This window comes from Manis javanica, chromosome 11 (assembly GCF_040802235.1).
Source record: "Manis javanica isolate MJ-LG chromosome 11, MJ_LKY, whole genome shotgun sequence".
NCBI classification, from domain to species: Eukaryota; Metazoa; Chordata; class Mammalia; order Pholidota; family Manidae; genus Manis; species Manis javanica.
In genome coordinates this window covers 19700215-19725582 of record NC_133166.1, presented here as the reverse complement: position 1 = coordinate 19725582, position 25368 = coordinate 19700215, and the positions used below count along the sequence as shown (strand labels likewise).

The 25368-nt window shown below is 43.5% G+C and overlaps 1 protein-coding gene across 1 annotated transcript in view; it reads right to left on the bottom strand.

The window, feature by feature from the left end:
• Nucleotides 1-25368, bottom strand: part of MAP6 (microtubule associated protein 6) — a 91569-nt gene that overhangs the window by 22678 nt on the left and 43523 nt on the right. The gene's annotated exons all lie outside the window — the stretch shown is intronic.

Sequence of the window (25368 nt, the reverse complement as noted above, 5' to 3'; positions counted from 1 at the left end):
TTAAAGGGCTGGCAGGTAGACGGTAGCAATGTTCAGAACAGGGTAGAATAAATGTAGCTGCTGATGGAGGCCACAGCATCCATCCCGCTTGCTGAGCGCATGATATTCAGTGCATAAGCTCTGCGACTCCAGAGGTCTTGAGTGGGTCTGCTCTCATTTGGGGCCATAGAAGCTGTGATATGGGAAAGGAAGAGTTAGCGTACAGCTCTCTGTGCAGTGAGATGCTTCCAATGCGCTCCTTTACCCTCACTGATAACTCCTTCCTTTAGGGCTTGAAGTACCCTAAACAGGAGGCCACAGGGTACAGCAGAGAGAGCTTGGACTGTGACAGACACACAGGTCCCAGCACTGCCTCTGACTAGCTATTGAGCAGGCCTCTCCCCTCTCTGAGCCTTAGTTTCCTTGCTTGTTGAATAAAAGAATTAGGCCAGACAATGTCCTTATAATGTCTTTCTAGCTCTGAGTTTCTCAGAGTCCATAAAGCTGGTTTGGTAACATTGAGCCACTTGCTGGTCAGTTGACCCTCTGAGGGATATTGGCTCATTGTGAACAGAGAGAGCACATTTCTTAAGAGACCTCCCCAAGCTTCATAACTCACCTTTCCAGTGCAGCCTGGAAACCTCCACCTAGTTGCCCCACCAATGCAAACGCAACATCCCTGGAAACAAACCATCTTGTCTCCCCTGCCAGACTATCCTCATTCCCTCATTGCTCAATTTCACCCATCATTCATTCATTCATCCATTCACAAAACATTTACGGAGTGCTTAAGGTCCTCCTGGAAGGGTCCTGAGCTCTGTAGAGCCCAAGCTGAGTGAGAATGCCCTGGGCTCAAGGTGCGGGAGGTAGAGGATTTGAGGTTACTGCAGGACAATAAGGAAAGAGCCACAAAGGAAGAGGGAGTAGGGAACACAGGGGAGGGGTTCCTACACCAGTAGGGTGGGGGTTCTGGAGTGGAGTGAAAGCCGCTGACAGTGCACTGGCCAGGGTGCCGGGCAGAATGAGGTGTACATTGAAGAGGCTCACCAGAGGTGCGGCCCCTGTGGGACCTGCAGGCAGTTCTGGTGGCTGGGCTGAGGTTTGTGAGGAAGGGCAAAAGAGGCTGGACTGGTTATGATAGGCTTGCCAGCTATGCTAAGGGGATGGTCTGGATTGTAACAAGCTGTTGCCAAATAACCTCAAGCCAAGGATGAGCGTGGCCAGATCAGTTCTGGGGAAGAGAACTTTGGCAGCGTGTGAATGGTGGACAGAATGGGAGAGGTAAGGGAGGTGCCAGGCACGATCCTGTGCAGAGAGTCAGGAGGAAAGCAGAGGCCTGAGCCCAGAGAGCAGGAGTCGGGAAGAGAGCAGGGCAGAGTCAGGAGAGAGTTGGGTAGGACTTGAAAACAGCAGAGCTGTGGGAGGCCCAGGTCTCAGAGGAATCTGGGGAGACCCCAGCATTTGGCTGGTGGGCAGAAGGGCTACCTACCCACCTGGGGAAACTGGGAGTGCAAGGGGCTTTGGGAGGAGGGTGGAGACTGTCCTGTTGCTGTTAATGGTACCCATCTGCTGTGGCAACAAGGCTGCTCTTTGCTCCTTTTCTCTCTTCCCATCTCCACTTCCATAGGTTAAACCAGTTACTGTGGCCTGATATCTGAGCCAGTTAGGCGCTACACACAGGCCTAGGGCTGGCCCAGGATCCATTTGAGGCTCTGGCCACTACTACTACCTGCCTAAGGCTCCAGGCCTTCCCTCCTTCTGTCCACTCAGCAGGAACAAACCCTGCTGGAGCCCCGGATACTTGGCCTGGACCTCCTGGGAACCAAACCGTTAACAACCTGGCTCCAAAATATACAATGGCAGTAACCAGGAGCCTCTGCTCCTACCCTTGCCTGCTTCGGAGGACTGAGGTATGTATACACTGGCCCCAAGCACTGTTTCTGGGTCATCTCTCCCAGGCCAGCCTCTGAAGCTTTCTGTATCTCTACGGTGGCCCCTGTTGGGTGGCAAGGGTCTCATTGTAAGCATTGTTCATGGGCTGTGTCTTCGTGGGAGGAGCTCGGTAACCCCTGATCTTGAACAACCTTGGTACCTCATCTGCATGTGAGACTGTGAATGAATCCCATGAGCTCACTGTAATCATGACAGACTGTTAATTTAAACAGACCATGCTCCTTAGAACTCTGAACTCTCCACAGCACGTTCCTCAGGCAAGTGCAACAACTAATCACATGTCAAACAAACAAGTTGCTGCTGCTCTCCAGTCGCCTTTTGTAAGCTAGTGGGTTGTTTTTTGTTTGTTGATAAATTCTCTATAATCCTTACCACTCTGAAAGGAGGCAGTACTATACCCCTTTTACAAGAAAGGTAACCACAGCTCAGAGAGGGTAAGTGGCTTGCCTGAGGGCACAGCTGGCAGATAGCAGAGTTGAAATCTGAGCCAGGGTCTGCCAGGCTCCACAGCCCCCAGCCTTCCCACTGCACTTGGGCGATGCGTTAGTGCTGCGGCGTCCTTGGCCTGCCCTCCCTGGAGGTGCCTGTGAGGGCTCTGGCCTGCGTCTGTAATGCCCTGGAGGGCTTCTATGACACGATCTGGACTAGATGGCACAGCTCCTCCAGCCCTGAGATGCAGCTCCCAGAGCAGTCTGGGCCACTCTCAGGCCAGTCATGCCCAGTGCCTCTCACCACAAGTTCGTGGTCCCCCAGCCAGATTTCAGCTGGATCATTCATTCATTCAGCACTTGCCGAACACCCAACACTGGCCAAGGGTGTGGCATGTGGCCCACGGGGAGGAATAAGCCAGGGTTGATGTGTCTAGAGTTTAGCAGGTCAGCATCTGTTCATCTGTGACCCTAGACAAACGGGGCTGGGTTCAGAGGGAAAAGGATGCTTCATTCTGAAGGGGGACAGCAGGGAAGGGAGCACTGCAAGTTACGGAGAAGTTGACAAGGGGAGCTTAGGCAGCAGTCTGCATCTGGGGACAATTCAGAGAGTGGGTGAATCGCTCAGGGTGCTGGAGGGTGGGGTCCTAGGAGGGATGTCAAGGTGACCAGGCTGCGTAGGAGCTGTGGCCAGGCTGTGCAGAGCCTGGAATGCCCTGCTTGGAAGCTTGTGGTAGGCCTGGGGACCTGCTGAATGTTTTTGCTCCGCTGTGGGCGGTGTCCTCCTCCTCTCAGCCCGCCCCAATTTTAATTATTCTTCAAGGCCCAGCTCAGGACTCTCCTATTCCAGAAACCCCTCCTGCACTTCTCAGCCCGAAGTTTCCCATCTCTTGGCTTCTGGACACCTTACTGTACTGTAGGTAGTTACCAACTGTAACTAGCTTTGTGGTTACCTATGTAGCTTCACATTCTTAATTCTTTCTTGAGTTCATTTTGTCTCTCTTGTGGGTCAAGATGCTTAATAGAAAAGTCATGGTAGAACCCTGCCTTTGAGCTCAATCTCATTCACATGGCTGTGAAGGGACAGCCTTTGACTTATCCTGTGACCTCCTGCAGGTTAGGGATGAGCTGGGTGAGGATCCCAGTCTCCACCTGCCCCACCAAGGGCCCTTCCCTCACCCAGGTCCCTGCTCAGAGCCATGCTCCATATCTTTCTCACATTCTTCACAGGATTTAAAGGCTTGGCATTGACTATTTAGTGAAAGTAGCTACTATCTGATTTAGTTTCTGGTCACCTCACAGCCCTCCTCCTGAACCCTTCCTGCCCCGCCCGGTTGGGGCAGACACTTGCTCCCTGGTCACATGGTAACATCCCATACATACTTCTGTTCCAGTGCCAATCATGCTGAAATGAGCATGTGCACACAGGCTTATCTCCTCCCTTAGATGGAGCACCTCTTCATTAGGGACTGAGCTCTTCTCTGCTGCCTTGAACAGGACAGAGGAAAACCCTCAAGAAATATTTGGAGGATTAGAGACAATCAAGCATATCATTCTATTTCAGATACCTATAAGGCTGCTCATATTTAGGGCTTCTATTATTGCTTAATACCACCCCCTAAAACCCATGTTCCCCAAGTCTTTAGGTCCTTGTATGGTAGAGTTTCCCTTACTAAACATCTGGAGTCTCCCAAGCTTTCATAAAATCCCTCCTCCCTAGATTGACAGGAGACAGCCCAGTGCTTGCTGAGTGAAGCAGCCACGACGGTAAAGGGCTGGGGGCAGGAAGGAGACCCTGAGAATCAGGGGGCCGGTAAGGAGAGGAAGAGTTAACTAACTCTTGCCCAATGCCTACTTCCTGAGCTCCTTCTGAATCTGACCTTATTTTACCCTTATAACATCCCTGTGAGGTCACAGTTACTAGCCTCATGTTACATATGAGAAACCTGAGCCCCGGCAGATGAAGAGACTCACCAAGCCAGTCAGTGGTGAGGCAGTTGCTGAACTGTGTGTCTGCCTGACTCGAAGCCCTTGCCCCTTCCACCACCCCACACTTGGGGGTGGGGGTGTAATCCTGCAGGCTCCTGGCACCATCACAACAGACCACTTTCCTTTGGTCAGCCTGAGTGCACACCACAGTGAGGCTCTGGCCACGCACGGAGGGTCCCGCACCTGAAGGCTGCTGCCCCTGGCATCTTAGAGATGTTCCTCCTGCCACAGCTCCTCCTGCACCGTGATGTGCGGAAGTCACAGTGACAGGCTCTCCAAAGGCCCCCGTCCTCGCCCTAGCAGCTCCTCTGAGGCCTGATTGCACTATGGCAGGGGCAGGCTCCATGGGAGCCACCTTGTGGGGACTTGGCAGACAAGATGTTCCCGGGCTGCTCCCTCACGACCTTTGAATAGCTACCTAATCATGATCAGAGCAGCTGCCAAAGCAGGACATGGGGATCTTGTGACCAGGCAAAGTTTTTAAAGGAGTCAACAAATACTGCGTCTTTATCTCCTCTTGCCCAGTGCCTCTGCCCCTTCTCTCCTGGGACCTCAATACCTCCTCTCCTTGGAGCATGGCATCAGGACCCTGGTCCTGTCTCCTCACTGACTCTCCCGGCACATGTTACAGGGAAATCTTTCTCCAGTGCTCAGCTCTGAGCACACTACTATCTACTGAAACTCCTCAACAGATCCCAGTGTCCTATTGGACCAACTATGGTCCAAAGAAAGGTCCCTTCTAGTTTCCACATTATAATCCCTTGGGGTGGCATGCAGGGCCTGTGACTTGGCTCCAAGTTACTTTTCTGGCTTTGTTTCTTTATCATCATCATTTGCATCACCATTTAGTGAGCATTTTCTGCATTCCAGGCACTGTGCAAGGCTCTTTAAATGCACTGTCTTATGTAATCCTCACAACAACCCTGAGCCACGGGTACTATCACTGACGTTGCCGATGAAAACAGCATGCTGCCCTTCCCCAAACACATTCTGCACTTTCCTACCACTGAGTTTTTGCCAATGCTGTTCCCATTCCTGGCATACTCTTCCCTCCATACCTCTAGCTACTGAAATACCACATGACTTTCAATGCCACGCTCAGGTGCTTTCCCTTCAAGGGGAGTCTTCCCCAGTCCCACTGCTGAATCAAGCTTGTGCCTTTCTGACCTTCATATCTGTAGCACTCGTCACGCTCTGTGGTGTAGTAGGCTACCTTCGTAGGTATCTCTTCCCTCCCAGACTGTGCAATTGCTGAGGATTAGGACTATCCTTTTGCATTGGTATATTCCTTACCTGCCTAGGACAAGGATTCAGAATGCAGCCTTCACCTCACCCATGTGAAGAGCTAACCAGGAAGTTCCTGGGCTGCCCCAGCCGAGGAAAGGGCATAAAGTTGCTACATAAGTATCTCATGGCATCAGGCACCTGTAGTACCTCTTACAATATGCCCACAAATTCTTTGACGTGCCTTCCTTGGTAGAGCTTAATTTCCCTCCCCTTTAATGTGATTGGACTTAGTGACTTACTTCCAACCAACAGAATATGATGGAAGTGACGGTATGTAACTTCTGAGACTGGACCATTAAAGGCATTGCACACCCTCCTCGCTCTCTTCAGTCACCCACTCTGGGGACAGCAACATGTCATGAGGGTACTCAAATAGCACCTATAGACAGAGGTCCATGTGGCAAGGAACTGAGGCCTCCAGCCAAAAGCCTTGTGAGTGAGTCATCTTGGAGGTGGATCCTCAGCCCTAGCCAAGTGTTCAGACGACCTTGTGGGAGACCATGAGCTAAACCACCAAGCTAAGCCATTCCTGGATTTCTGACTTTCAGAAATTGTATGAAATATTAAATGTTTGAATGTTTGTTGATTTAAGCTGCTAAGTGTTAGAGTAATTTGTTACACAGCAATAGATTCTAATACTAGACTCTAATCAGAAATTATTCTCCCCATCAAATGGGGTTTAAAATACCCAGGCTTCAGGTCAGCAAGGCAGAAAGTGCTGTTATAATCAGAGTACAGGAAGTTCAAGTTCCTAGCAGAGCTGTAGCACCAAGTAAACAGAAAAGGTCATGCTTTGGTCATTAGAAATGGGGGACATTTTGCAGCCTTCACTGGAAAGCAGCAAAGTCTTCTTGCAGTAAAGCTGATAAAAATGCACCTACTTTGAAGCCAGGTCATAAGCAGAAATAAAGAAATATAAATCCCCATAGGAGAAAATGATGTCCCAGAGCACAGCACATAGAGGACCCAGGGAAGTGCAGGTAGAGGTTGACAAGGTGAGAAGAAACAGAGCCCAGGCCAGAGCAGGAACGAGATACACCCGGGCTTACTCCCAGCCCTAACCCCTGGGCCCGTCCCTATCTGTTCTGGACTTCAGCATGGTGAGCTGATTTGGAAATATTCATGCAAGCCTGCCTTCACAGGATTGATGTGGGGATTAAATAAGAATGTATTAATTGAAGAGGACCTTGACATTTGTGTCAGAATTTTAAAGCCCATGATAGATAACTATATAATAAATGTATTTCCATTACAGAGTTGTTTGCTCAAGAGCAATTATTGAGTATCTTCTACCTTCCAGGCACAGAGCTAGAAATACAGTGTCAATAGGCAGATGCAGCAACTGCCTCCACTGGCCCTATAGTCAGGGAGATTTAAACAATTACACAATCAAAGGTCTACCCAGCTATTGTTATATATCTGACCACAGTCAGCACTCCGGTGCCCAGAGAGGACTAGATTTGGGCAGCATCTTCCAATGACAGGCTTATTTCTGAATGTATTTCACATTAGACTTGAACAAAGTAGTATTCAGTGAACGCCTGATTAATTGAATCTCCAATACTGAGTGTCTACTATAAACAGATGCTCGGTTCTTAAGGACTTATCCTACTTATGCACATTTTCGTGCAGTGATTCAAAGGGAGATATTGAAAGCAATTATAGAGGGAGAGACTGAAGACAGATGACAGCTGGTGACTGATGAAGCCAGGTCCCAGGAGAGGAAGAAGGGGAGCCATCAGGAGAATGGCAAGAAGGGTTGGCCTTGGAGAGAAAATGTTGTAAATAAAGAGACTAGAAGCTTTTTTTTTTTCTAATTTGAAAAAGCCAGATATTTACAAGAAACAGTGAAATAGAATTAGACAAGAAACAATTTTATTGCTGTGAAGAGTATCTACATGTGTTAATTGGTACAAATTACTTCATGGAAAAAGTGGAGACTTAGAACAATACAGTACTGACAGTACTGCCAACTATGATTGCATGTAAATTCAATTTCTCTACCCATAAACTCTAGATTTATTTCATATGAATTTAAGCCCTTGAGAAATAAAATTCTTTCCTATCCTCTTGAAAATTTTAACAAAATTTTCAAAAATATTCCTTGACTACATTATGGACGATGAAAACCATACTTTAAAATCTAAATGGTCTAAAAACTTCCTACAGACTTTCATAGGTAATTACGCTGTCATGGAAACGTATAAAGTCTCTGTTCAAAAATTTTATCTACATTTGTTATATTAAAGTGTTTTTGAAGAAGGGAAGCAGGCCTTTTTATGAACACTGTCAGTTGCCAAGCTATTGTTAGGAATTGGTTAAAGGATCTGTAGGATTAAAAAGAAAAAACAGGACTTGTAGATTAAAAAGAAAATAACATTCCTGAGCCTGGAGGGTTGCAGGGGTCTTAAAGAGGCTTCTCTCACCTTTTAGAGGGGAGTGGAAGATTGTTTCTTCCTGGCAGAAAATGATTGGGTCAAGAGAGGAGTTTTATGATCTATGCCCATGTATAGCTTGCATGCATCTTTATGCTTCTTTTGTGTGAAAGGGAGAAAAGGGAATCATATAGAGAATGCTGACACACTAATATTTAGGATTGCTCTTCTTATATTCAGTAAACACACGTATGATGGTTTTGTAAAATAAGGAAAGTACACACTTGGGAAAAAAATGTCTGCATATAAAGAAAACCTTGAAGCTAATCTAATGTGAACAGAGCATGAGTGGAAAAGAAGCCTCCCTTTTCCTTACAGGGAAAGATCCAACATGGGTAACAGTTGGCAGTGAGTGTCAGGGCTCAGGTCTCCTCGTTAGGTAAATGGTTCATTCTGCAGGTAACACTGTCTAAGTCCTGTCATAGGGTACATGCAGCTCAGAGGTGCTTGTGCATCTGGGAAACAGTGTTTCACACAAAGAAAGCCCATGTGCACAATATGTAAAGAATAATGAGGACAGATAATTAAAAATCAAAACTGCTCCAACTAGGAGTCAGTTTGATTCTACACAAATTAATTTAGGTTGCAGTATTAATAGGTACTATGCTAGGAACTATAGAGAAGAAAAAGGATGCAAAATAAGAAACAATCGGCAGAGGTAGAGGATAAGAGTGGGGGAGCATGGTGGTTAAAATAAGTACATGTACAAATATACCTCAAGTTGAAAAAAATAAGAGCTAGATGTGAGGTTATAAGAAAACTCTAGTTACTCCCTCCTCACTCTGCCCCACCCACCATTTCCCTATTATTATCTGGGCTTTTTAGTCAAACGAAATGGGTTGATTGTTCCACAGACCATAGTTATCTCACTGAGGTTGAGGACGGAGGCTGTACTCTTCTGGTTGGTTGGGTTCCCAAGGATCTGTGTCCATTTCTTGCAGAAAGATGGTTCCTTAGACAGGAAATGGGAAAAATGACTATGTGCCCTGAAAGGTGGGAGGGTGCTGCTTCCTTCTGGGGGTAAACCCAGAATTCTGTATGATCTCTACAAAGTGCCAAAGACATTGCCTGATACATCTAGTGAAATGTTCAATAAATTTGTTCCTCATTCTTTGTTTTGTGTATAGGTAGTACTTAATAAATTTCTTTTTAAAAAACAAATCTGGTGCTGAAGATGATAGCATTTTATGACTTCTTGAGACCCATAACTTACTCTTTAAAATGTAGCTCCATTATAAAGGAATACTAGAAACAACTATGTGAATAAATTTGACAATATAGGTGAAATGGATAAATTCTTAGAAAAATTCAAATTACAAAAACTAAGTAAAAAAGAAACAGAAAATCTGAATAAATGTATGTCAAGTAATGAAACTGAATTAGTGATTTTAAATCTTTCCATAATGAAAATCTAGCCTTAGATGTCTTCCCTGGTGAATTCTAGCAAACATTAAGGAAAAAATAAATACCAATCCTAACAATCTCTCTTTTTTTAAAAAATTAAAAAAAAAGGTATCATTGATATACAGTGTTGTGCAGGTTCTGTGGTTTCAACATTCACCCATATTATCAAGTCCTCCCCACACCCATTGCAGTCACCGTCTATCAGTGTAGTAAGATGCTATAGAGTCCTAACAATCACTTTTTAAAATAGAGGAAGAAAGAATACTTCCAAACTCACTTTAAGATGGGTAATACCAAGCCGGTCAAGGACATTACAAGAAACCTATGGACCAATATTCCTCATGACTATAGATATTAAAACTCTTAACAAAAGATTGGTAAATCAACTCCAGCAACATATAAAAAGATTTAAACACATGAACAAGTGAAGTTATGCCAGGAACATTAGGTTGGTTTAACATCTCAAAATCAAGTAATGTAATATACTAGTTTTTCACAGAATAAATAAAAGAAACCATATGATCATCTTAATAGATAGAAAAAAATATGACAAAATCTCACACCTTTTCATTATTAAAAAAAATCAGCAAACCAGGAATAGAAGGGAACCTCCTCAACCTAATACAGGACATCTATAAAAACCCTACAGCAAGCATCATATACTCAATGGTGAAAGATTGAATGCTTTCCCCCCAAGACCATGAACAAGGCAAGGTTGTCCTCTCTCATAACTTCTATTCAACATTGTACTGGAGGTCATAGCCAGCATAACAGAGCAAGAAAAGAAGTTAAGACCACACAGAATAGAAAAGAGGTAAAACTATCATTATTTGCATAAAAGATGATTTTGCATTTAGGAAATAACTCAGGTATTTACAGAAAGTACTGGAAGAAATGAGTAAGTTTAGCAAGGTAGCTGGATATCTGATCAATATACAGAAATTAATTATATTTCTATAGACTAGTAAAAGATATTGGGAAAAAATTTTTTTAATCCATTCACAATAGCATCAGAAAGAGTAAAATACTTGGGAATACATTTAACAAAAGAAGTGCAATGGCTATGCACTGAAAACATAATACTGTTGAAAGAAATTGAAGACCTAAATAAAAACATACTATGTTCATAAATTGGAAGATTCAATATTGCTAAGATGGAAATTCTAGAAATCAATCTATAAATTCAAAGTAATCCTTATCAGAATCCCAGGAAGACTTCTTGTGGAAAATGACAAGCTGATCTTAAAATGTATATGGAAATGTAAAAGGTCTAGAATTGTCAAAACAATTTTGGGAAAGAAAGTCTGAGGATTTACACTACCTTATTTCAAAATTTACTATAAAACTATAGTAATCAGGTATGCTATTGCTGTAAAGATAGATCTATGAACAAAATAGGCAGTTCAGAAATAGATCTTTGCATACAGTAGTGTGTTGAAGTTGACTTACATTGGCTCACAAAGTCAACTGTTAAATTTTCAGGAAATTGGTGAGCTGGTTGGTAAACTACAGGTAACTTGAAATCAGCCTTGTGAGTATTCATATCAGGCAGTTGGCCAACACAACAAATCAGGCCCCTCCTTTTTTTGAGAGCTAGTTAAACATTTATCATCATATCCCTGGCTACATATATGGCTGATTTAGTTTTGACAAATGGGCTAAGGTAAATGGGGGGAAGGATAGTCTTCAACAAATGGTGCTGAGAAAACCAGATATACATATGAAAAGAAAGTGGATCTCAACCATTACCTTACACCATATACCAAAATTAATTAGAAATGGACTATAAACCTAAATGTAAACCCTAAAATCATGGAGTGTTACATGGAATACAAGGCTGATTTCAAGTTACCTGTAGTTTACCAACCAGCTCACCAATTTCCTGAAAATTTAACAGTTGGCTCTGTGAGCCAATGTAAGCCAGCTTCAACACACTACTGTGTGCAAAGACCTTGGAGAAGGCAAAAATTTCTTAAGATACAATGTAAAACCAAAGACAATAAAAGAAAAATATGATAAATTCAAGTTCATAAAAATTAAACATTTTACTCATCAAAAGATATCATGAAGACAAGGAAAAGATAAGCTATATTCTGAAAGAAATTACTTGCAAAACATGTATCTGATAAAAGATTTGTATCCAGAATATAAAAGAACTCTTAAAACTCACAAATAAGAAGACACATAACCCAATTTAAAAGTAGGAAAAATATTAATAGACACTTCAGTAAAGAAGATATGCCAATAGCAAATAAGCACATGAAAATAAGGTCAATACCACTAGTCATTAGGGAAATACAAACAAAAACCACAATGAAATACCATCACATAGTCACTAAAATGGCTTAAATAAAGAACACTGACAACACTAAGTGGTGACAAGAATGAGGAGCAATCAGATCTCTCATCCATTACTGGAGGGAATATAAAATGGTACAGATACTTTGGGAAAAAAATTGTTTTTAAGTTAACCATATATTTACAATATGACCAAGCAATTCTACACGTAAGCACCAAAGAGGAATGAAAACATATGTCTCTACAAACAACTTGTACATGAATGTTAATAACAGCATTATTCATGGTAGCCAAAAGGCTGGAAATAACTCAAATGTTCATCTGCTAATGAATGAATAAACAAAATAGGTAAATAATACTCAGCTGTAAAAAGGAATGAACCAATATGAATGACTCTCAAAATATTATGCTTAGCGGGGCAGAGCCAGGATGGCGGCGTGAGTAGAGCAGTGGAAATCTCCTCCCCAAAACATATAGAGCTATGAAAATATAACAAAGAAAAATCTTCCTAAAATAGGGATCACAGGACACAGGACAACATCCAGACCACATCCACACCTGCAAGAACCCAGCGCCTTGCGAAGGGGGTAAGATACAAGCCCTGGCCCGGCAGGACCCGAGCGCCCCTTCCCCCGGCTCCCGGCGGGTGGAAAGAAACTGGAGCGGTTTTTTTTGGCGAGTGCTTTTTGGAAGCCTTAAAGGGACGGGCCCCCGTTGCTAGGGAGGCAGGGTGGCGGGACCGGTGAGCAGGTGCCTGGGACCGGCACCTGAGGACAAAGAATATCCCGCGTTTCTCCCTGGGGGACCGGCGGGCGGGTGCCTGAGACCGGTGCCTGAGGATGGAGGAAATCGTGCGTTTTTCCCCCTTTTTTTTTCTCTTTTTGGCGAGCGCTTTTTGGAAGCCTTAAAGGGACAGGGACCCCAGTGCTAGGGAGGCAGGGCGGCGGGACTGGTGAGCGGGTGCCTGGGACCGGCGCCCGAGGACAAAGAATATCCCACGTTTTTCCCTGCGGGACCGGTGGGCGGGTGCCTGAGACCGGCACTTGAGGACAGAGGAAATCGCGCGTTTTTCCCCTTTTTTTTTCTCTTTTTTGCGAGTGCTTTTTGGAAGCCTAAAAGGGACAGGGACCCCGGTGCTAGGGAGGCAGGGCGGCGGGACTGGTGAGCGGGTGCCTGGGACCGGCACCTGAGGACAAAGAATATCCCGCGTTTTTCCCTGTGGGACCGGTGGGCGGGTGCCTGAGACCGGCACCTGAGGACGGAGGAAATCGCGTGTTTTTCCCCTTTTTTTCTCTCTTTTTGGTGAGTGCTTTTTGGAAGCCTTAAAGGGACAGGGACCCCGGTGCTAGGGAGGCAGGGCGGCGGGATTGGTGAGCGGGTGCCTGGGACCGGCACCTGAGGACAAACAATATCCCGCATTTTTCCCTGTGGGACCGGTGGGCGGGTGCCTGAGACCGGCACCTGAGAACGGAGGAAATCGCGTGTTTTTCCCCTTTTTTTCTCTCTTTTTGGCGAGTGCTTTTTGGAAGCCTTAAAGGGACAGGGACCCCGGTGCTAGGGAGGCAGGGCGGCGGGACTGGTGAGGGGGTGCCTGGGACCAGCGCCTGAGGACAAAGAATATCGAGCGTTCTTTCCCTGCGGGACCGGTGGGTGGGTGCTTTTTGGAAGCCTTGAAGGGACAGGGACCCTGGTGCTAGGGAGACAGGGCAGCAGGACCAGTGAGCGCGTGCCTGGGACCGGCACCTGAGGACAAAAAAAAAATCGCGTGTTTTTTCCTTTTTTTTTCTTTCTGTTCCCTCTCATTGTTGCTGTTGTTGTTTTCGTTTGGAGAGTGCTTTTTGGAAGTCTTAAAGGGGCAGGACAGGTCACTTAGACCAGAGGCAGGGAATCTGGGGATCTCTGGGCACTCTAACCCCCTGGGCAGCAGGGAGCACAGAGGCCCCTTATGGAGATAAATAGCCTCCCGGCCGCTCCCCCTCCAACGGGGCTCCACCATTTTGGAGGAGCAGCCCCAGCCAGGCCAAGCCCACAGCAACAGCGGAGATAAACCCCACAGCAACTGGGCAGGAAGCAGAAGCCCTGTCTGCGCACAGCTGCCCAGCACAAGCCACTAGAGGTCGCTATTCTCCCAGGAGAAGGCCACAAACCAACAAGAAGGGAAGCCCTTCCAGCGGTCACTTATACCAGCTCTGCAAACTCTCTCTATCACCATGAAAAGGCAAAACTACAGGCAGACAAAGATCACAGAGACAACACCTGAGAAGGAGACAGACCTAACTAGTCCTCCTGAAAAAGAATGCAAAATAAAAATCATGAACATGCTGACAGAGATACAGAGAAAAATGCAAGAGCAATGGGATGAGATGCAAAGAAAAATGCAAGAGCAGTGGGATGAAGTTCGGAAGGAGATCACAGATGTCAGGAAGGAGATCACAGAAGTGAAACAATCCCTGGAAGGATTTATAAGCAGAATGGATAAGATGCAAGAGGCCATTGAAGGAATAGAAGCCAGAGAACAGGAACGTATAGAAGCTGACATAGAGAGAGATAAAAGGATCTCCAGGAATGAAACAACACTAAGAGAAATATGTGACCAAGCCAAAAGGAATAATGTTCGTATTATAGGGATACCAGAAGAAGAAGAAAGAGGAAAAGGGATAGAAAGTCTCTTTGAAGAAATAATTGCTGAAAACTTCCCCAAACTGGGAGAGGAAATAATCGAACAGACTATGGAATTACACAGAACCCCCAACAGAAAGGATCCAAGGAGGACAGCACCAAGATACATAGTAATTAAAATGGCAAGGATCAAGGACAAGGAAAGAGTTTTAAAGGCAGCTAGAGAGAAAAAGGTCACCTATAAAGGAAAACCCATCAGGCTAACATCAGACTTCTCGACAGAAACCCTACAGGCCAGAAGAGAATGGCATGATATACTTAATGCAATGAAACAGAAGGGCCTTGAACCAAGGATACTGTATCCAGCACGACTATCATTTAAATATGATGGCGGGATTAAACAATTCCCAGACAAGCAAAAGCTGAGGGAATTTGCTTCCCACAAACCACCTCTACAGGGCATCCTACAGGGACTGCTCTAGATGGGAGCACCCCTAAAAAGAGCACAGAACAAAACACACAACATATGAAGAATGGAGGAGGAGGAATAAGAAGGGAGAGAAGAAAAGAATCTCCAGACAGTGTATATAACAGCTCAATAAGCGAGCTAAGTTAGGCAGTAAGATACTAAAGAAGCTAACCTTGAACCTTTGGTAACCACGAATCTAAAGCCTGCAATGGCAATAAGTACATATCTCTCAATAGTCACCCTAAATGTAAATGGACTTAATGCACCAATCAAAAGACATAGAGAAATAGAATGGATAAAAAAGCAAGACCCATCTATATGCTGCTTACAAGAAACTCACCTTAAACCCAAAGATAAGCATAGACTAAAAGTCAAGGGATGGAAAAACATATTTCAGGCAAACAACAGTGAGAAGAAAGCAGGGGTTGCAGTACTAATATCAGACAAAATAGACTTCAAAACAAAGAAAGTAACAAGAGATAAAGAAGGATACTACATAATGATAAAGGGCTCAGTGCAACAAGAGGATATAACCATTCTAAATATATATGCACCCAATACAGGAGCATCAGCATATGTGAAGCAAATACTAACAGAACTAAAGAGGGAAATAGACTGCAATGCATTCATTGTAGGAGACTTCAACACACCACTCACCCCAAAGGATAGATCCACCGGGCAGAAAATAAGTAAAGACACACAGGCACTGAACAACACACTAGAAGAGATGGGCCTAATAGACATCTATAGAACTCTACATCCAAAAGCAACAGGATATACATTCTTCTCAAGTGCACATGGAAGATTCTCCAGAATAGACCACATACTAGCTCACAAAAAGAGCCTCAGTAAATTCCAAAATATTGAAATTCTACCAACCAATTTTTCAGACCACAAAGGTATGAAAGTAGAAATAAATTCTACAAAGAAAACAAAAAGGCTCACAAACACATGGAGGCTTAACAACATGCTACTAAATAATCAATGGATCAATGAACAAATCAAAATAGAGATCAAGGAATATATAGAAACAAATGACAACAACAACACTAAGCCCCAACATCTGTGGGATGCAGCGAAAGCAGTCTTAAGAGGAAAGTATATAGCAATCCAGGCACACTTGAAGAAGGAAGAACAATCCCAAATGAATAGTCTAACATCACAATTATTAAAACTGGAAAAAGAAGGACAAATGAGGCCTAAAGTCAGCAGAAGGAGGGACATAATAAAGATCAGAGAAGAAATAAACAAAATTGAGAAGAATAAAACAATAGCAAAAATCAACGAAACCAAGAGCTGGTTCTTCAAGAAAATAAACAAAATAGATAAGCCTCTAGCCCAACTTATTAAGAGAAAAAGAGAGTCAACATAAATCAACATAATCAGAAATGAGAATGGAAAAATCACGACAGACTCCACAGAAATACAAAGAATTATTAAAGACTACTATGAAAACCTATATGCCAACAAGCTGGAAAACCTAGAAGAAATGGACAACTTCCTAGAAAAATACAACCTCCCAAGACTGACCAAGGAAGAAACACAAAAGTTAAACAAACCAATTACGAGCAAAGAAATTGAAACAGTAATCAAAAAACTACCCAAGAACAAAACCCCGGGGCCGGACGGATTTATCTCGGAATTTTATCAGACACACAGAGAAGACATAATACCCATTCTCCTTAAAGTGTTCCACAAAATAGAAGAAGAGGGAATACTCCCAAACTCATTCTATGAGGCCAACATCACCCTAATACCAAAACCAGGCAAAGACCCCACCAAAAAAGAAAATTACAGACCAATATCTCTGATGAATGTAGATGCAAAAATACTCAATAAAATATTAGCAAACAGAATTCAACAGTATATCAAAAGGATCATACACCATGACCAAGTGGGGTTCATCCCAGGGATGCAAGGATGGTACAACATTCGAAAATCCAGCAACATCATCCACCACATCAACAAAAAGAAAGACAAAAACCACATAATCATCTCCATAGATGCTGAAAAAGCATTTGACAAAATTCAACATCCATTCATGATAAAAACTCTCAGCAAAATGGGAATCGAGGGCAAGTACCTCAACATAATAAAGGCCATATATGATAAACCCACAGCCAGCATTATACTGAACAGCGAGAAGCTGAAAGCTTTTCCTCTGAGATCAGGAACCAGACAGGGATGCCCACTCTCCCCACTGTTATTTAACATAGTACTGGAGGTCCTAGCCATGGCAATCAGACAAAACAAAGAAATACAAGGAATCTAGATTGGTAAAGAAGAAGTTAAACTGTCACTATCTGCAGATGATATGATACTGTACATAAAAAACCCTTAAGACTCCACTCCAAAACTACTAGAACTGATATCAGAATACAGCAAAGTTGCAGGATACAAAATTAACACACAGAAATCTGTAGCTTTCCTATACACTAACAACGAATCAATAGAAAGAGAAATCAGGAAAACAATTCCATTCACCATTGCATCAAAAAGAATAAAATACCTAGGAATAAACCTAACCAAAGAAGTGAAAGACTTATACTCTGAAAACTACAAGTCACTCTTAAGAGAAATTAAAGGGGACACTAATAAATGGAAACTCATCCCATGCTCATGGCTAGGAAGAATTAATATCATCAAAATGGCCATCCTGCCCAAAGCAATATACAGATTTGATGCAATCCCTCTCAAATTACCAGCAACATTCTTCAATGAATTGGAACAAATAATTCAAAAATTCATATGGAAACACCAAAGACCCCGAATAGCCAAAGCAATCCTGAAAAAGAAGAATAAAGTAGGGGGGATCTCACTCCCCAACTTCAAGCTCTACTACAAAGCCATAGTAATCAAGACAATTTGGTACTGGCACAAGAACAGAGCTACAGACCAGTGGAACAGATTAGAGACCCCAGAAATTAACCCAAACATATATGGTCAATTAATATTTGATAAAGGAGCCATGGACATACAATGGCAAAATGACAGTCTCTTCAACAGATGGTGCTGGCAAAACTGGACAGCTACATGTAGGAGAATGAAACTGGACCATTGTCTAACCCCATATACAAAGGTAAACTCAAAATGGATCAAAGACCTGAATGTAAGTCATGAAACCATTAAACTGTTGGAAAAAGACATAGGCAAAAACCTCTTAGACATAAACATGAGTGACCTCTTCTTGAACATATCTCCCCGGGCAAGGAAAACAACAGCAAAAATGAGCAAGTGGGACTACATTAAGCTGAAAAGCTTCTGTACAGCGAAAGACACCATCAACAGAACAAAAAGGAACCCTACAGTATGGGAGAATATATTTGAAAATGACACATCCGATAAAGGCTTGACGTCCAGAATATATAAAGAGCTCACACGCCTCAACAAACAAAAAACAAATAACCCAATTAAAAAATGGGCAGAGGAACTGAACAGACAGTTCTCCAAAAAAGAAATACAGATGGCCAAGAGACACATGAAAAGATGCTCCACATCGCTAATTATCAGAGAAATGCAAATTAAAACTACAATGAGGTATCACCTCACACCAGTAAGGATAGCTGCCATCCAAAAGACAAACAACAACAAATGTTGGCGAGGCTGTGAAGAAAGGGGAACCCTCCTACACTGCTGGTGGGAATGTAAATTAGTTCAACCATTGTGGAAAGCAGTATGGAGGTTCATCAAAATGCTCAAAACAGACCTACCATTTGACCCAGGAATTCCACTCCTAGGAATTTACCCTAAGAACGCAGCAATCAAGTTTGAGAAAGACAGATGCACCCCTATGTTTATCGCAGCACTATTTACAATAGCCAAGAATTGGAAGCAACCTAAATGTCCATCGGTAGATGAATGGATAAAGAAGAAGTGGTACATATACACAATGGAATACTACTCAGCCATAAGAGGTGGAAAAATCCAACCATTGGAAGCAACATGGATGGAGCTGGAGAGTATTATGCTCAGTGAAATAAGCCAAGTGGAGAAAGAGAAATACCAAATGATTTCACTCATCTGAGGAGTATAGGAACAAAGGAAAAACTGAAGGAACAAAACAGCAGCGGAATTACAGAACCCAAAAATGGACTAACAGGTACCAAAGGGAAAGGAACTGGGGAGGATGGGTGGGCAGGGAGGGATAAGGGGGTGGAAGAAGAAGGGGGGTATTAAGATTAGCATGCATGGGGGGGAGGGAGAAAGGGGAGGGTGGGCTGCACAACACAGAGAGGACAAGTAGTGACTCTACAACATTTTGCTAAGCTGATGGACAGTAACCATAATGTGGTTGTTAGGGGGGACCTGATATAGGGGAGAGCATAGTAAACATACTATTCTTCATGTAAGTGTAGAATAAAAATTAAAAAAAAAAAAAAAAAAAGAAAGAAAGAAAAGGGGGATTACTCCTTGACAGGATAAAACTATTGGTAAATCAAAGATCAACGCATGCTTTAAATATCCTTAATGTTGATCACTTAAAGGGTGTCAGATGATCAGCTATGGAGGTACTCTTTTCTGATAATATTCCTTTCTCTTAATCAAAAAAAAAAAAAGCAGTTACTGTGTGCTGACCTCCAATGAGTTCTGCACAGTGGTATAGAGGGCATGTCAAAGTGTGGGCAAAGGGTCTGTTTGTTTCTATGCAGAAGATCAAGGCCTAGCTTGGATACCCAGAAAATAAATTAAGATACAATATGAGGAGGAGCTTCCGGCATCAGCACTCTCTGGAGGACTTGTGCCGGGGGATGATCATCAATAAGCCTCCACAGGTATCCGGACGATGCTGCAGTTGTGGCTGCATCCAGCCCACCGTCTCCTGGACTTGCCATAGGAATGAGGAGGGAGATGTTTAGGCTGGCATGTGCATACAGTGAGACAACGAATTTGACCGGATCTGTACTGTTGGAACTCAACCAGGAGTTGGGAGGGGTGCAAGTTGTAGCACTCCAAAATCTCATGACTATAGACTATCTATGGTTAAAAGAACATATGGGATGTGAACAGATCCCAGAAATGGGCTGCTTTAATTTGTCTGATGGTTCAAGTACAGTTGGACAATATCCATCATATCATAGATAAATTTTCACAAATGCCTAGGGTGCCTAAATGGTTTTCTTGGCTTCACTGGAGATGGCTGGTAATTATAGATTTGCTTTGTTTATGTCACCGTATTCCTATTATGTTAATATGTGTGTGCAAATTAGTTAGCAGTTTAAAACCTATACATACTTAAGGTACTATACAAGAAGATATGTCAAAGAAATAATCAATCCTCCCATGTTTCCTTCATATGCTACATCTATAGCTTTTCTTCTTCCTTCCTAATTACAACCCTTGAATAGAATTCGTGCCTCATATCGAATTTACCGAGTATCATAATTCCTCCAGGTGGTAAAGATACCTCGAGACAAGTGCTGGGCATAGAAGCCACAGGGCAGAAATCTGCAAAGAAGTAAAAAGCTAACCTTTGCAAACAATATGGCTTCTCTCTCACTTACCAACTTTACATTTCCCTGTATGGCCCCGGAAGATGACTGGTTAGCCAGAGACGGGTAAGATTCCTCAAGGGAGGAACAACCTAAGACAGGCACAGTCGCAGGGGGGCCATCAGGTGAGAATTTGGGGATCAACAGAGGTGAGGCTCAGAACCTCACCCCCCCTGCTTTGAGAGAAATCTTCTGCATCCGTGGATGTTTTGCTGCCCTTGTCTAGCCTGGATTAATACTTTGTCCATAGGCACACACCTGATCATCTGATCATCTACATTTGCCCTCTTACAGCACTAAACTATGTTTTCTACCTTTATCTTGCATCTACCTACCACTTCAGCATTTTATTAAAAATAAAAATAATAATAATAGGAGAAATGTGGGATCAACATATAAATCAAGTACAAAAATCAAACGAATATTCATATTTGACCTGATTGTTTATAGGTCATAATGCATGATCAAAACCGAAAGTTTCTGTGATGAATGCCCTTGTACTGTTCACCATGTAAGAATTTATTCACTATGTAAGAATTCATTCACCATGTAAGAACTTGTTCGTTATGCTTCAGAAGATTGGAGACTGACGAGAATTAGGCTTGAGATGGATTAATGATTGTACATTGAGCGTTGACCCCCCTATACTGAATTTTATTGTTGTTAACAACCATTTGATCAATAAATATGAGAGATGCCCTCTCAAAAAAAAAATATATATTATGCTTAGTGAAAGAAGCCAGACAGAAAACACTATGCATTATATGATTCCATTTATATGAAACTTCTTGAAAAAGCAAACTGTAGAAACAGAAAGATCAGTGGTTGCCGAGGCCTGGAAAGGGAGGGAAGATTATTTGTAAGCGAGCATGAAGCATTCTAAAACCATCTCTCAGGGATGGTTGCACCACTGAATAAATTTACTAAATCCCATCCAACTGTACAGTTAAAATGGGTGAATTTTATGTTATGTAACTTGTACCTCAAAGCTGTAAAAAATCTATCTGGAACATCTTCTTCCCTGACATCCTCCCCGCTGTTGCAAGGAGGTGATCCCTGCCTCCTTTGGTGCCCTGGCATTTCCCCAGACAAGCTTTTTTGTCTGATTTCTTACACTGTGTTCTTAGCTATTTGTTGCCAAGTCGCCTGTGGGGCCTGAGAGGCCAGAGGTGGCCTCTGAGTGTTCCTGGCCTGGTTTGGAGCTAGAACAGTTCAGCATGTGCTCAATTAGCATTGCTGGATGGATAAACATTCTTGTATTTTCTTTTTTAATTGTAAAAGGAACACACAGCAATTGTAGTTGGTTTTCCATTTTTCTTTTTCCTATTAATTTGTAGGAATTCTCTATAAGTATTAGAGATAAAAATAAAAGATAACAATTCTTTGCAACTAAATTTCCCAGTTTTTTGCCACATATATGGAGACATATAACATATACACATATATAGAGAGAGAGAGGGAAGGAGAACTGGAGGAGAGATGGTATATATATATATCCATAGAGATACCTGCATCTATATCTACATATATCCACATGTAAGCTTTAAATTTGCACATGGCCTAATCTATCAAGCTTTTCTTTATCCTGTTTACTCTTGAGGTTATGCTTTAAAAGTCTTTCCCTATGCCACAATTATGTAAGTATTTATGTGTAATTTCTTCTTTGGACATTTATGTCTTTACTTATTACATTTAAATCTTTAAGCCATTGGGAATATATTCCGATGTTCATGTAGACCGCCACAGTAGAAAGACGTAACAGCACCACCATTGGCAAGGATGTGGGCTTAAGTGCAGCCTGGATCCACACAGCCAGGGTGCCACTGTAAGTCTAGGGCCCAGCAGAGTGTCTGCACATCATAAATGCTCAATGCATATTGTTGAATATGTGAATTAATGAATAAAGCCTTTAAAGTTGCTATCGTTTGATCTAGCAATTACAATTTTAGGAATTTTTCATAAAGAAATACCTGGACAAGAAAGCATTTTTTCATGTATTATAAACTCTTATCATTGTATGTGAAGGCTGCAAATCTTTCCTTTGTTTATAAATCTGAATGTATTCTAAGTCTGACAAAGCTGAAGCATGATTAACTCTCAGAAATTATTAAATAATAACAAGCATAAGAATACTAAATAGGTGATCCTCATGATGCCATTTTTGGTGCATTTAATGTCACAGTTGTTTCCTGTTGTTACTGATTCACTGGAAGTGACACCCATTACATTCTGCTTTCTCATCTGAGGTAATGGGGGCCCTGGGGCACAGCAGGAAAGTGCAGCCTGCCAGTAAAGGGCCAGGTCTGGTGAGTGGAACCATGGGCTTCCCTTCCCCAGGCACAACTGGCCTCATGGTTTTAATTCCTTTCTTTTTACAGCATAGTTTCACTTCCAGTAAGTCTTTCAGCAACCTGCTATCGCTAAGGAAGTAACAGACATACATACTCAGAGGCATCAGATTGTGAGAAAATGTGAAAGACTGCTTTTCAGACCACAAAACCTGGAAGGGTTTCCTCAACAAAGGTATCTAGAATTTCTCCGTGAAGCTGCAGTGTGAAACTCAGTCTTGTTAGTTACTTGCCTGGCCCAGTGACCAAGGTGGCAGTGATTTGATATGACACCTTTAGAGGCCACTTGCTAAAGGGCAACTGAAGGACCGTGGCTACATTACTTCATTATTTCCTCTATGCCAGGGGTGGGAGGCACATACACAGATTCACTCCTTCACCTTCATCACAGCTCTGTAAGGCCAGGTGTTTCCTGAGTCCCAGATTGGTTCAAGAACTCACCTGGGGCATCTCTGTCAGTCAGGGTCAGATATGAATGCAGGTCTGCTCAACTCTGTGTTTCAAGCTCCACTGCTGTCCAGGGAAAACTTGAAACACTTTCAGTAGTCTGTGTCTTTGCATGGGCCTGTCCTTCCCTTGAATTTTTTCTTTTCCTTTTCTACTGGAAGCTGCTACTTCAAGATGTAACTCAAACACAGGCAAAGAAGGCAGCAGTGAGGAAGAGGATAAAGACTCAAGACAGTTTAATTTAACCTTGGAAAAGGTCCTTGTTCCAGAGATGGGCAAGCCTTACCCTGCCTGACTCTCCTCGCCGGTATCCCACTGGTCAGCAAACACATATTGAACACAATACCTTCCAGACAGCAGGTGCTCAGCCAGTATTTTTTTTTATTAAGGTATCATTGATATACACTCTTATGAAAGTTTCACATGAAAAACAATGTGGTTACTACATTCACCCATATTATCGAGTCCCCTGCCACACTCCAATGAAGTCCCTGTCCATCAGTGTAGTAAGATGCCACAGAGTCACTACTTGCCTTCTCTGTGCTACACTGTCTTCCCCGTGACCTCCCACACCATGTGTGCCAATCATAATACCCCTCCATCCCCTTCTCCCTCCCTCCCCACGTGCCCTGCCCCCACCCCTTTGGTAACCGCTAGTCTCTTCTTGGAGTCTGTGAGTCTGCTGCTGTTTTGTTTCTTCAGTTTTGCTCAGCCAGTATTTTAAATATTGTTTCATACCTCTGGGCCTCTTTCAGCTCTTCTGTTCAATAAGCATTTACAAATCATCTGCAGTAACATAAAGTTATGAATTTGCCTTCATGCAGCTCTCAGCTGAGTTCTGGAAAGGGCTCTGGGAGTACAAGGACCCCACAGAAGGGAGGCCTGGAAATTTCTGGAGGAGGCACTGAAATCCTTTCATTCCTTCGCTCCTCTGAGCTTTTCAGGGCTATTCACAGGAAGAAGATCATACCCACCAACTCAGGAAGGCAGCCTCAGCACTGGGAGTCATATTAGCGGTGTTTCTGCCAGAGACAGCCTGGGGTGGCAGGTTCTAGCCGGTAAGGTCACAAGCTTTCAGCTGGGCAAACAAGACCCATTAAAACACCTAGTCTTTGGGATAAGCAGTTAATATTTCATGGGCAATCTCCTTCACCTTGGCACCCCTGCATTCTTGATCTGTCACACTATGCAGGTCATCAGGCTGGCATCCTGGGGCCTGGAAACCCTGTGGCTGAGAGGGGAGAAAAGAGCAGCATGCATCAGGCCTACAGGGGGCCAGATGCTTCACAGAAGCATGCTCTACGTTTAATCCCCACAATAATGTTGTCAGCTCGGAAATTTCCCCCAGTTTTGTAAATGAGAAACCCAGGGCCCGGAGAGGTGAGTTTGCTCAAGGGCCACAGCTAGTGAAGGAAAGGACCTGTTCCCTCTTTCTAATCTTCTATTCCCAATGCTCTTTACTTGGCTCTACTCAAATGTCACCTCTGTGAAGCCATCGCTGACCCCCGCACAGGATGAGGACTTCTACCCAAGCTCCCACAGTACATCCTTCTCTGCTGCAACCATCTCTTGACAAGTCTATACCCTCCTCTGGACTGGAGGTCCTTGCAGGAACTGTGCCTCCAAGAGCCTAGCCCAGGGCCAGGCGCAGAGCAGACACTCAGAGAAGGCTTGTCAGGCGAACCTGAGAATCACAGCGCCGCAGAGCTGGACAGGCACCTGGGGACTCCCTCACCTTATTTTGCAGCCAAGGGTCACAGAAAGGGCGGCGGTGGCGAATGAGGTGGTGAGGTGGGGCGGAACCAAGTGCCAGAGCTCAGACTCGATTGTGGCGGCAGCAGGAGCCGCTCAAGCTCTCGGAGCCGGGGGTCATGTGATGACGCGGGTGGGAGGTACTCTGAGTGGGGCCTCAGGACCCTTGTGGACACGGAGAGGCTAGGGAGTAGGGAGAAACTGGAGGCTACAGATCCCTGTATGTTTTATTTCATGATGACTTGAATCAAAACTTAGTGTCAACTCTGCTAACAAATTACTTAATTCATTACTTAATTACTTAATTCATTTGCTGAGTGCATCACTACAACAGTGATGGATGGTTACCCTTTACTAAGGGCCTTCTGTGTGCAAGGTGCTTTGCACTCACTATTCAATTTAATCCTCAGAACTACCTTTGGAGATGGACACTATCACTTTTCATTTTATGGATGAGGAAATGAGGCTTAC